This window comes from Mytilus edulis, chromosome 10 (genome assembly GCF_963676685.1).
Source record: "Mytilus edulis chromosome 10, xbMytEdul2.2, whole genome shotgun sequence".
Lineage (NCBI taxonomy): Eukaryota > Metazoa > Mollusca > Bivalvia > Mytilida > Mytilidae > Mytilus > Mytilus edulis.
In genome coordinates this window covers 60177768-60192049 of record NC_092353.1, presented here as the reverse complement: position 1 = coordinate 60192049, position 14282 = coordinate 60177768, and the positions used below count along the sequence as shown (strand labels likewise).

General features: G+C 31.5%; 1 pseudogene; it reads left to right on the top strand.

Moving 5' to 3' along the window:
• Window positions 1–2199: 2199 nt before the first annotated feature.
• The window catches only part of LOC139492877 (uncharacterized), a 32056-nt pseudogene continuing 19973 nt past the window's right edge, over window positions 2200–14282 (top strand).

The following is a 14282-nucleotide window of genomic DNA, read 5'->3' as shown; positions in this document are numbered from 1 at the left end:
AGAGATTTATCCTGCTGAACTGTCTTTCAATAAAGCTGATACTAACAATGAACACTGCTCTTTTCTTGATCTTAATATCTCTATATTATTCGGGAAGCTTAATACTAAAATTTATGATAAAAGAGATGATTTTTTACTTCCTATTATTCATTATCCATTTTAGAAGGTGACGTTCCATTGTCGCCATCTTATGGTGTTTATATATTTCAACTTTTTCGATTTACTCGTGTATGTAACAACGTATTTGATTTTAACGAAAAAAATCTTTGTATTATCGAAAAATAATTACACCAGGGCTTTCGATATCACAAACTAGTCAAAACATTTACCAAATTTTATCATCGGTACAATCGTTCGTAAATATAAATAAACATATTATAGGTTCAGGTATTTCACATCCAATAGTTTATGGTAATATTCTATACAAAGCAGAAAAATGTCGGTATTTAACTCATAGATAAACTAACATTAAAAAGAACTTATTCAGAAGGGATATAATCATGACACTGTTGTCAAATTATTAAAGATGGCATATGTTGGTATTAATATTGATTCACTCATATGGTCTTTGCATCTGAAATACACACATTTATTCAACAACCAGTTGTTGGGATGATACGGGTTATTTCATATATTTTATGATGGTATGATACTAAACCCTATAGGGAGGGATTGTACTTGATTTTCATATGATGAAGACATAAATTTTTAATCAGTTTAATGAGGTCTGGAGCTGGTATTTCAGTTACTGCTAGAAGTTCCTTGTTAGTTGATGTATCATTGTCATTTTGCTTAGTTTCTTTTGTTACCTATTCTGACATCGGACTCGGACTCTTTTTGAACTGGGTCTAACTTGGCGTATTGTTTTGTCTTTGTTTAATCAAAATTTGCTAGAGGTATAGGGGGAGGGTTGAGATCTCACAAAACATGTTAAACCCCGTCGCATTTTTGCGCCTGTCCCGTTCAGTTTGAACATATTTTATGGTTCAAAAACGACAAACGGATTGCACAAATTCCAATTCGTGGCCTTCGGCTGGATTATTCTCTTTGGTCAAATTGATGTCTCTTTGACAAATTGCCCATATCCATTCTCAATTACATGATATGTGCGCTTTAGCAAACTGTCATTTTTTATTTTGCCTTCACAGAAAAACGTTTAAGATAGTTATCATATTTATATCAGCTATTAACAATGCTGTTATAGATTCTGTATTACACCTTTATCATTTACATTATATTACTTGCACGTTAATCATTCCTATACCCGATTTAGTTTAACGTCAAATCCATAGTAAAATTATCATCGATCCGAATCAACGTTCATGTCTTAGTTCCTTTTCTTAGTTTGTTTAAACTCTTAACGTTATGCCATTTGCAATACAAAGTGTACCATGTATTAATTGCTATGTAATAAACTGTTTAAACAAGATTTAAAGTTGTAAAGATGAAATCATCTAATCGAAAGTTTTACCAGTTGTTCAACCATTATGGAATATCTGACGGCAGCTATATTCCAATCATCGTAACCACAATATATTACTTTTTCTATCGAACGCAACTTACCGATTTAAACGCATCACCGGGTTTGTTCCTACTCGAGCAACACAACGGGTGTCGATTGTGGAACAGGATTTGTTTACCATACCGGTGTACTTGCCAACACTCCCTGATGTTGGTGGGGTTCGTGTTGCTCAGTCTCCAAAACTGTTTATCTTGTTTCGTAATTTTTTTTATCGTTTTTCCGTTGTTGCCTTTGTCAAGTTGTTTTCGACTTATCGGTTTGAATATCACTTTAGTATGTAACGACAAGATTATATTGGGGATATGTGTCAATTACGAATAAATCTCTGTCAAACAAATCAGCAAGAGGTTACCATATAATCATTTTAGATAAATAAGCTTTGAAAACACATTGTATGCCCTCAATAGATATGGATTTAGAGAGCGACAGTTTTAAAAGTGGTTTGGTGAATAATACCTATCCATAACATCAGATCAACAATTAAACATATCATATGTAATGACAAGCTTCACTTTCTGATCCGTAATATTTCGTTCATCTAAATGGCTACATATAATAAATGTACAAAATTTATAAAAGAATAATGAATATAATATATTTATAAGTATCTCATGTAATGGTTGTATGGGTTTAAGTCAACAACAAAAATCAATATAAAGTCAGTTGTATTTATATCGGTATGGAGACTGCACACGTTCAATTGATTATGTTCAACATATCAAGCTACTTGTAATAAACCTTTTGGATTTGAATATATAGAATGTTCACAGAAGAATTGTGGTAAGAAATAATTCATATTTAATCAGAGCACAATTTCTTGAAACATAAGTAACATTGTTACCAAATTTATAATATTATTGATACCATCTTTCTTTAATGTTGATTCCATTTCTTAAATTGATATCAATTTTCATATAATATTGATACCAACTTTCATGTAATATTAATAGCACATTTCGTATATATTGATAACAACTTTCATATGATATTGATACCAATTTACTAATAATATTGATAACAACTTTCATATAATATTGCTACCAACTTTCTTATAATATTAATACCAACTTTCATATAATATTGATACCAACTTTCTTTTAATATTGATACCAGCTTTCTAAAAAAGTTGTGTATGCAATAAATATATTTTATAATCATAAAGCATTGCAAACAGCGTACTCCTGCATGAACACATGGCTCCAAATAATTAAACTCGAGCACTACACATATGCAAGACTACAAAATTTAGGTGACATTACATGTTTCAAATCATGCATTAGTGGCAATATAAGTTTGAAAACACGTACTTTATCTTAAAAACCGGACTGTGCAATAGGTTATATACAATAGTCAACAATCCGCGGTACCGTACTTCAAATCGATAAGACAAGAATCATCATTTCATTCCGAACTAAAAAAAAAAAAATAACATAACATAACAAAATAACAATACATGTTTAACGTAAAATTACAAAATACCAAAACTATAAGGAAAACCTAAAAGTCTTTTACGAAATTGCAAAATCAAAAGCTCAAAAACATCAAACGAATGATAAATATATGTCACATTACTGACTTGGTACAAGCATTTTCTTATGTAGAAAACATCAGAAAAACACAAATAAACTTTTGTAAAAGGATTTTAACATTTCAAATGAGTGAAATTAATTGCACCACTAAAAAACCAATACTATAATTATTTAAATTTACCGTTTTATATGATGAATTCACAAATTCAATGGAAAGTATTGTATACAAATCAATGAACACGTTTGAAAAGATATAAAAAAAAAAGTGTATAGACCTTTTGAATCGAAATTAGAAAAGTGTTCTTTAATATCGAACGTTTTGTCGGTGAAATTACTTTATGATGTATTCTAAAAAGTAATAACGCCATAGAATAATTTGAATAAACAAATTGAGATTTGTAAAATGCATGCAAAACAAAAACAGTTCTTTTTTTAACAATGGATATAGAGACTATTTATGCGGACAATTTGCCTATTCATTGAAAAATATTTTAACCTATCTAGAGCATCTGATTTTAGCGTGGTTCGTGTTGTTCAGTCTTTAGTTTTCTATGTTGGTTTTTGTAAAATTTTATTTTTCCTTTTGATTCTTTTTTCTCGTTTCTTCCAATGGCTTTGTCACTTTGTCTTCGAATAAAAAAATTGGTCACACCTTTGTTATTTGCCGACTTTCTTTACCAAAATACTGAGCTCCTAAATCTTGATTAGACATACATTTTGTAACACGCAGAAAATGATGAGCCTGGTGTCTGTGCTGAGTTTTTATATACGAATTTCAAGTTTAAATCAGGGGTAGGAGTGTAATTCACACTTAATTATACATAACTACACTTCGTCATGATGTTGTTTTTATCGATGATTTAGATTAAATGCACCTACCAATTTATATCTCAATCAACGTTGATAATTGTTTTGCCCGTGAACTGATGATTTAAAAAACGTTAAACGTTTTATTCACCGACAGTGTTTCCGTGTGCAATGAATTAAACCATGACATCTGTCATTTGACAACAACACAGAACAAGTGTGACGGGGAAATACCATTTTCAATTATAAGATGAACAAGACATTACCAAAAGAATAATTCTATTCACCAAATCATTTACCTATGTCTGACAAAGTGTATTTACTCATTGGAACCCATGGCATGGACAATATGCACAAAGCAAATTAAGCATCGCTTACATAAGTCCTCCGCGATTCTATGTTTTTTTTTTTTAATTAATTTTCACAATCGGTAAACTTTGGCACACATACCTAAAAGGAATTACAAAATAAAGTTTTCTATCAACGACGATTAAAGAAACCATTTTGTCCATGATACGTTACTTTGCAACAAGTGTCTGAATTGAATTTAAATTTTCATAGACTCATTGCAACTCATGGTTCTTCTAGTTAAATCCTTTGCTTTGGCTTATTTTCAGAAAAATTTCAAAATCTCAACAAGGGGCTTGCATATCATATCAGCATCTTACTGGATTTCATGGACACTTCATTAAATGATTTGACTCATATTCAGTATACAAGATTGCCTTTTATTTTTTAAACCGAACGTATTGATGTTTCCTAAGAAAAAAATATCGGCTTTTTGATTTCCTGGCAAAAGAGCTAGAGTGAGTGTATTTTACAGCAATTCTCATTAATCCAAAGACCTGATCACTGCGGCATTTTTATTTCATCTTCAGAATGACATTCCTTACCTCCGTTTTTTATTCTTCATCCGAAAGATTTTAATGGCTTATATCCTACAAGATAAGGGATAAGCATTGTATTTCTGCAACGTCTTCTAGCAGTTCTTAACCAATGTATCCGTTACGTCTCCAAAAACAATGTTTTCAAAACTTTCTTAAACTAATCATAGGAGTAATATAACATGTATAACACCTTAAAATATTCTTATTCATACAACGTTTATCCTTTATACTGTAACTCATTCTATTCTACTAGTATTTATAATATATCTTAATCTTTTTAAACATACGTATATTTTCTATTAAAGCAAACGCTGACAAGCGACTCAATGACTTCCTGTATTTTTTAATTTTTTTTCATACATAACCAAATAGCGCCTTTTATTTTATGTAGCATTATAAAGGTTCCAATATATGATTTTAGCCATATCTATACAAGATATCTACTTTCAGTATAACGCCCTAAACCATTGACTCAATTTCAACTTTGATATTCAGAACACTCTCATGAGTTCATTTTTTTTTTCTCTACGGCAATAATACCACGTCTCCTTATTTGTATATGTCAATTAGGTTTCGAGAAAAATTCTTTATATTTATGAGTTTTGCACGCACTTTCCGCTCATTGTTTCAGAATCTAATGCATACTTGGTATTATTGTCTAAATAGTACATCAAAACATAGTCATGGGTTCAAAACGACCTTAACACTTGAAATAAAAACAATAACGTGACTTTTTTTTCATCTTTTTGTACGAACACTTAAATAAGTCCTTTAGATTCTACAACGATGAATTCCTTCAAATGTTAAGGATTGCAATTTCAAGAAATATTATTTACTTTTTAGGCATATTTATTATAGAACGATGATTTTTGAAATAGTGGTTACTGCAATACTTGGAATACTGTCCGTTTACATTTATAGCTGGACGTTTACAGGTAGGTAACCCAATGAACATATTCATGCAAAAGCAGCTATAAGATTTATTCTGTTTCTACGGCAACAGCTTATTTTAAGATGTAACTACTAACTGAAAATAAATTAAAGGTTATCTTAAAAATAATTTCTAATTTAAAAAATCGATCCTTTCATATTGAATATATAATATGTCTATGACACTTAAGTAGATAAAAGCACAGAACATTTATTCAACAATAATTGATAATAAATGATATTAAAACAATAATGCAATTGGATTGCTGTCATCAGATCTCATATCACTTTATGTAGTGATCCTAGCATGTTTTAGGTTTGATAGTAGCTGCAATCATAGGTGGGTCAGTTCAGTTAATTGACCGTTATGGAATATCTGTTTTACAGTTGACGACAGATATGTTTGAATTGCCGTCACCACAATCCCGTCCTCTTCTCATTGAATGTGACTAACGGAATAAGTCTTATCACCGGGTTGTTACGTATTTGTGAAACATGACCGGTTCTAAGTGGGTTTATGTTGTTCAGTCGTGTTCTTATAAGTGTTTTGCATACTATTATTTGTCGTCTAATAGTTTTGCGTATTTTGTCATGACATCGGCAGACTGTTAAATGCATATGGTAAATAAATGGTCTTTGCAGAAATGATGAGAGCTGTATACTTCTAATGAAAACCAGTTTTAAAGAAAACAAAGGTTAATAATAGAACATGGTTTAGTCAACATTAGTCAATAAATCGAACATGTTATGAATACAGACTATTCTGTATGTAACTCCAGTGTGTCTTCGTATAATCCGACATATTGCAAAAAAGCGACAAAAAGCGATTAGTATCATAGATATAGGAAGATGTGGTGTGAGTGCCAATGAGACAACTCTCCATCCAAATAACAATTTTAAAAAAGTAAACCATTATAGGTCAATGTACATACCTATATCATAAATGTTTATATGTTATGTGACAATGGCTTCTTTCGGTTTTAACTTCTATTCTCATAAATAACGTACAGGAATTTAGTGATTATATTATTATTTTTTTAGGAAATGCCTTAAAGTCGTCGACTCAAGAAGAAGTCAATTTTCTTAAAATTTTCCTACTTTGCCAGAAGCATGCAACTGATGCTGTGAGATTGATTTTTGATAATCATGTTCCGAACTCAAAAATCACAACGCATTTAGGCACATTTCGGGGTTTAAAATGGAATACAAATGAACAAAATCTACTTTGTCCAGGTAAGTGTTCACAACATTTAGTAAAATGATATATTGTTGTTTACAAATAGAGGCAACAGTAGTATACCGCTGTTCAAGCATAATGGTTTAGTTGTGTTATTACTTATGTCTTTATTTTTCCTGACCACGATTGTTTTGCATTCAACCATGAAAGAACGTAAACATGTGAGTTAATGTCCAGTGGTAATATATTTATAAATCTTAAATTAGTCTTAACTTAGAGTATGACTTTTTGCGTATCTTGGCCTCTTTTCACTTTGAGTTGCTATGATTTGTATTAGATTTATTGTAAATAAGAGAACAAAAACCGGTTAAATACAAAAAAGTTCAATTTGGAAATGTCCAATTTTTCAATATTTTTTTTACAAAGTGGTTACAACCAATTTTAGAATGAAGTGTTTACCTCCCTTCACAAAATGTATTTTTACTGTGTTTAACATTTTCATTTACTAACGTACTCATCTTTTTCAATTCAATATTTACAAAAGGTCTATGTTTCTTTAAATTATAGTTCGATCAAATTCAATAACTAAGCTTGTTTACCTGCTTTGTACAAATAACAATATGGTTTTTTCTACACAGTAGTTTTTTTTCTTTCTTAAATACTATTAAAACAAGACACACAAAGTCGGTGAAAGTCACATTTGCAAATATACTTGGGAAGCTTTTATAGTGTGATATGTGGTATGCGTTGTTCTCATTGGTTAAGGCAGAAAAGTGACATATAGTTGCTAATCTTCTACATCTGTTGAATCCCTGGTAGGAAGTTGTCTCATTGGCAATCGTACCACATCTCCTTATTTGTTTGAAGAACGAATCACATGAAAAACAAACTTGGAACACATAGCAGAGTCATATAGAATAAAAACTTGATTCACAACACTTCTAAATAAGTTAAGCTATTATATCAATAATACTCTATTAATTCGTGTTTACTGCTCCCGGCATTGAAAGAGGCTTCAATTAGTCAGGTGGAGAAAGTATCCATTTGTTCGATCGGTTGATTTATTGTTCAAGGGATTTCCGTGATATTCAATTTCCAGGAATACATAATGTTTGAAATACCGTTCCTTTCTGTTTTAGGTTTAATACACACATCTATTATTTGTTTAGTTTCAGGTGGATCTGCTAATAGTAATGACTTCGACTTCAATTTGCTGTACAAACTAATCAGGAATACATTCCTCAATAAAATAGCTCCACCAACAAGAGGATGGGGACCAAAACCATTACCTGGTGATGAATTAATTTCAGACGACATAGAAAGAATCCGTTATTACAGAAATGCAATAGCACATAATACAGAATTAAAGATCAATGATAAAGAATTTCAGGATCAATGGAATGATCTTTCTCAGGTTTACAAGCACATTAAAAATTTACTTTTATTTACTCTAAAAATTATTTCATAGTACTTAGTAACATGATAAGTATGGTGAACGAAATATATATAAAAGTAAAATTACAAAAATAATGAACCCTGAGGAAAATCCGAAACGGAAAATCTCTAACCAAACGGCCTGTCAATAGATCATTTTTTTTGAAAATGAAAGACTAAGTCCATTTTAGGGGTTTATTTGACCCTGTAGATTTACAAAAAAAAAACATACCAGTATTTTTTTTACATCTAGATAAAAATGTCCCAATTGAAAACTTTATAAAATCCTTGTTTTTTTCATAGTTTAAGAAAGAAAAAGGTGCCAATGTTAAATGTACGAAAACTCTAAAGCGAATCATTTTCCGCCTAATTCCCAACGGCTTATATATCAAAACAACCAAAAGCTCAAACACATCAAACAAATGGATTACAACTGTCATATTCCTGACTTGTTACATGCATTTTCCTGTGTAGAAAATGGTAAATTAAACCAGGTTTTACAGTAGCTTAACCTCTCACTTGTATGAAAGTCGACAGACATAATAGGTAAAAATATCAAAAAGGGGTACCGAAGTCAACATTGTGTTACAATCTTAACCCCTATAATAGCAAAATCAAATCCTCAAAAACACTCTTATGTCGAAATGGTAAATTAAATCTGTTTTTATACCTAGCTAAAACGTCTCACTTGTATGACAATCTATCAACTATTAATTGGCAGTTTTAACACATATATAACATGCATCTCTTAATGATATACACAACAACTGTGCAAGATTTAGTTAGGGTCATTCCCATTTTCGTTTGGGTTTTTTTTTTGCCCAAGATTATAGTGCTTTTAAAATAGTACCTTGATTTCAACCCAAATCATTTACTCATCTAAATATTAAGCGCAACAATTCTTTGAAATGTCATAAGTATCTTACTTATGATTTGAATTTTCGCGTTGTGCAAACATTGCTAACGGACAGACGGGTAGATGGACGTTAATATGTAATAAAAGTATTTTGACGCTGTGAAAAAGAAAAATGTCTTCAAATTTAGGCTTTTATTTGAGTCTATTCCTAATTTTTTATCAGATTGAAAATATAATCATTTGCTCACAATATACATTTTATAAATCATTTGTTATAATTGCTTCATCACGTAAAAGCGTGTTCTTGATTGGCTTCTTGTATAAAAAGACAAAATTCAAAAGAAAAAGAAGATATACGGTTGTCAACAAAATTTAACAAAGAGAGTTAACGTCTAAGTGCCAAACACTTCATGATAAACTGGGTTGTGCACTCAAGTGTGCTATGCAAACTTTAATATCAATATAATTACTTTAAATCTAGGCTATCAACAGACTTAGTCAAGGAGCAATGAAACCTGAGATTTTAGCATTACAATGCAACCAATTTGTTGGATCCCAGACAAATGAAATGAAAAATGTGAAGCAGAACATCTGTAAAATTAGAGATGAGATGTATGAACTACAAAATGATGTGATTGGTTGTAAGAATGCAATTGGAGACATTGAAGATGCGGTTATTGGCTGCAGAAGGGATATACACGAGGCCAGAATTATACATATTCCTGATCATATACGAGGTAATTGCTAAATTCATAGTCTTGATTATATTTTAACAGGTTCGTGAAGATCAAACATTACTGTCTACAACATTTTATAGGACAGTAATAATTATGTTTTTAAAAAATTAATCAATTAATTAATGAAGTAGTCGAATCAGCTTTGCTATATCAATTTATGATTGCTTTTCATTCTGAAGTAAGAAGTCAGTAAAGAAAAACGTAAGACAATTTCTTAACGTAAATTGTGTTTTAAATGTGTATAGATAAATACTGTTTAACAATCAATGAACCAGGCTATGAGAGGTATAAAAAATGCAGCAGTAGTATACCGCTGTTCAAAAGTCATAAATCGATTAAGAGAAAATGAATCCGGGTTACAAACTTAAACCTAGGGGAACACATCAACTTAAAGTGGAAAACAACGAAACAACAGAAACACTGAAGTGCAACAAAAAACATACGACAATGCAATATACCCAAAAACGAATTATACGATAACAACTACCATTTTCCTGACTTGGTACAGGACATTTTAAGAAAAATGGTGGGTTGAACCTGATTTTGTTTTAAGTCAAACCTCGCGATTTTATGACAATGTTAAATATAACACTATAATGACAACAATACACTACAGTACAAATAAATGCAAAGACACCCATGATAGAGAAATGCACCAATAAACAATACAAAATACATTTCGACATGTTAATTATTATCAAAGGTACCAGGCCTTATCTTTTAATACGCCAGACGCGCGTTTCGGCTCCAAAAGACTCATCAGTGTTGCTCAGATCAAAATAATAAGAAAGGTTAAACAAGTACAAAGTTGAAGAGCATGAATGATTCAAAATTCGAAAAAGTTGTACCAAATAAAGCTAAGGTTATGTATGCCCTGGATAAGGCAATCCTTTGTATTTAGAATAATTCATACTTTTGCAAACAGTAAATATCCGTTTAATACATTGGATGTTACATATATAACGTCTTATAATCTTATTCTGCATAATGAATGAATGTTTTGAATATTTAACGGAATAATTTTGAAATCAATTGTTCAATTTAAGAAGGCCAACTAAGAATACTAAAAGATTGGAAGAGGCATGATATTGTGTTCTGCAATAAAACACGTGGTTACAAAGAGGCATATGAAGAGGTAAACAAAGAACTAATGGTGACATTTATCGGCGGTCCTGGTTCTGGTAAAACAGTGACTGGAAGACATATTGCATTACTGTTCGAAAGGATGGGGTGTGAGGTTATCCCTGTTTATAAGGAGGATGAAATTGTACGATATGGAAACGGTAATATTCGACAAGTGTTTTTATTAGATGATGTCTTAGGAAGTTTTACTCTAGATATGAGCAGATTAAATAATATAGTAGCATGTAAGAAAACTATTCTTAATTCAATTAATAATAGATCAAAGATTGTATTTACTTGTCGAAAAATAGTTTATAACGAGGCCATCGTATTAAAACCTTTCGTTTTAGAACATATTGTTGACTTGGAAAGCAAGAACAATGAATTAAATGAACTAGAAAAAATACATATTTTGACAAACCACTGTTTGAAAGCAGGCGTAGATGAGAAGCTTTATATCAACTTATCACTTAAGGCTGCCAAAATCATGTTTCCTTTTTTGTGCCAATTGTTTGCAGCTAATGTTAAATATCAAATGATTGGCTCAGACTTTTTTGAAAGGCCTTTTGATTATTTACTTGAAGAACTCAGCAGACTTCAAAAAACAAATACCGCACAATATGTGTCCTTGGTGTTATGTCTAGTAAACGACAGAAAGTTGTCAATGGAGAATCTGCCTTCCAAAAATGTAAAGAAAAGAATTTACAACTCTTGTGGATTAGATCGAGGAACTGCAGACAGAAAGATAATAGATGCCTTATCTCATATTGAAGGAACATACGTAGTGTTGATAGAAAGTGAATATTCGTTTATACATGATTCAATTTACGAAGCAATCGCTTTTCACTATGGCCAGGTTTTTCCAGAGCAGATATTGGACTATATGCCAAGTAACTTTATAGCAAACAAAGTAACGGTATTCGGGAACACTTCTAATGATGCTCTTAGTATTGAGATAACAGAAAAATATTTCTCAAGATTAGCTGAACGTCTTTATTCAGATCTCGAATCATATCAGTTGTTTGATGTTTTTATGAACAAGGCTTTAAAATGTGAGCCATTTCTAGATGTATTTATCCAATTGATTAGGAAGAAACCGTACAAAGACTTTAAGAAGACATTATTAGGTCATAAGTTTTCTTTCTTTGGTGAATGCGATCATTTGATAAATTCCAAAGAGAAAAATGAAGAAACTGGGAATACGTATTATGATGAAACGTTCAAAAGAGAACTTTTAACTGATAAAAGAGAAGGAGAAATTGAAGACAAAAACTTGCGTTACATAATTCATAGACTTAAAGTTATTAGTTGGGTTGTTTATTACGGGCACATTCGACTTTTACAAGAAATTGTTGAGCATGTGCATGATCATAACGAGTCGTCTGATTTGGTTTTTGGTTCAAACACAGAAGAACAAGCTAGGTTACTTGTGTTGTCAGTTTACAATGGCAATCCAGGTTTAATTGAACTAGTTCTGAAGTATGTAAAGAAGGAGAGTATAAGCTCTTCATCAATGTATATGGATGACGACTTTCTTGAAGCTTATCATCATAGAACGCTCAGTCCTCTTACTGCAGCATGTCAGTTCAATAATTTCCAAATTGTAGAACTGTTAGTAAGAGCTGGTGCTGATGTTAATTTGGGTGATTTCGCATATGAATTTCCAATATATGTTGCATCAGAGAATGGATATTATGAGATCGTAAAATATTGAGTTCAAAATGGAGCAGACGTAAATAAAAATATACCAAATATGTATATGATAAGTGGTTGTGTACCCTCCTTATACATCGCAGCAATACAAGGATATTATGATATAGTTAAATGTCTCGTCCAAAATGGTGCTGACGTGGATATAACTGGATTCTGTAATATGACACCTTTATTCCAAGCTTCAGCCGGGGGTTTCATAGAAATAGTAAAAATCCTCGTAGAAAGTGGAGCAGATGTGAATTTTTGTGATAACAATAACCGATCACCATTGTTTGTTGCATCAGAGGAAGGTCATTCAGACGTAGTTTCGTATTTGATAAAGAACGGTGGGGATGTTAACATGTGCAACGAACTTGGCACATCGCCCCTTTTAGCATCAATAGAAAATGGTCACTTGAATGTATTGAAGACTTTGCTGGACAATAATGCCCAAGTGAAAAACCAATTATCCGGTGAAAAAATAGCCTTCATGATTGCATTAGAGAAAGGGAGAGTGGAAATAGGTAACTTTCTCCTCCAAAATGGGGCAGACCATAGAATGAAAAATGAATGTGGAGTAACAACTATGCAAATTGCCCTGTGGAAGAATTATTCAGAAATATTGCAACAGATTGTATCATTAGAAAATAGACGAAAACCATTGATCGGAACCTTTCAATTATTTCAGCTTTTAGTTGACCTATGCGATTTTGAAGTATTCCCAGGGACCAGTTGCAGTATAAAAAGAAGTCACAATTATCCTCTTCTATTGTTTATTTCTAAAGATACTGATGGAGATGGTATAAACCATTTAGTTAAGCTTGGTTTAGGAAGTAAACTTGATAATAACAAGAAACATCTACTCCTAGAATATGCTATACGTAAATCAGGCGTGACTAAACGTGTTGAAAAGGTCAAATCGTTGTTTGACTTATGTAAATCATCTAATGTTCGGGATCAGGACTCTGTGTCACTTTTAGAATGCACAAGAAAGTTATTTGAACAAAACAAAACTCTTTTGAAAGAAAGTGAATATAGATGGACAAATCATCATAAAGAGGTATTTCTTGGATGTCTGGAGGATGTAGGTTCATTATTAGCTAATAGACAAGACAAAAATAGAAGGAAAACTGTAAGCAAACAGGATGTTGAGGAATATTGGTCCATAATGGTTTTCCTTAAACAACGGATCAGACGATTTTCTGTGTGAAGAAATCTCATCGTCCTATTCGTCGATATTGTGTCTATGTGTATTCCCGCTCTTCATATGAATTCAAATCGATTTTCTACCTATTTCAAAATATTTGATTAATTGTTACATTTTGTCGTCTTGAGTATGCAGAAAACCTTTGTTGCTAAACTTCTAATTAAGAATCCATCAATCATTCAACTTGAAACTGCACAATTTGAAACAGTTTGAAAACAATTACAGCTTTATTAAATTTAATAACACAGAACGAAAAGAGCAGATATGAGGCAACCAACGGCAACATTGCGGTTTTCACTTTAATAAAAAATGTGACAGAGCTTGTATTGTGTTGTGTATGTTCATTAATTTTCGATAACAAACTTTTTCATTGAATCCCTGA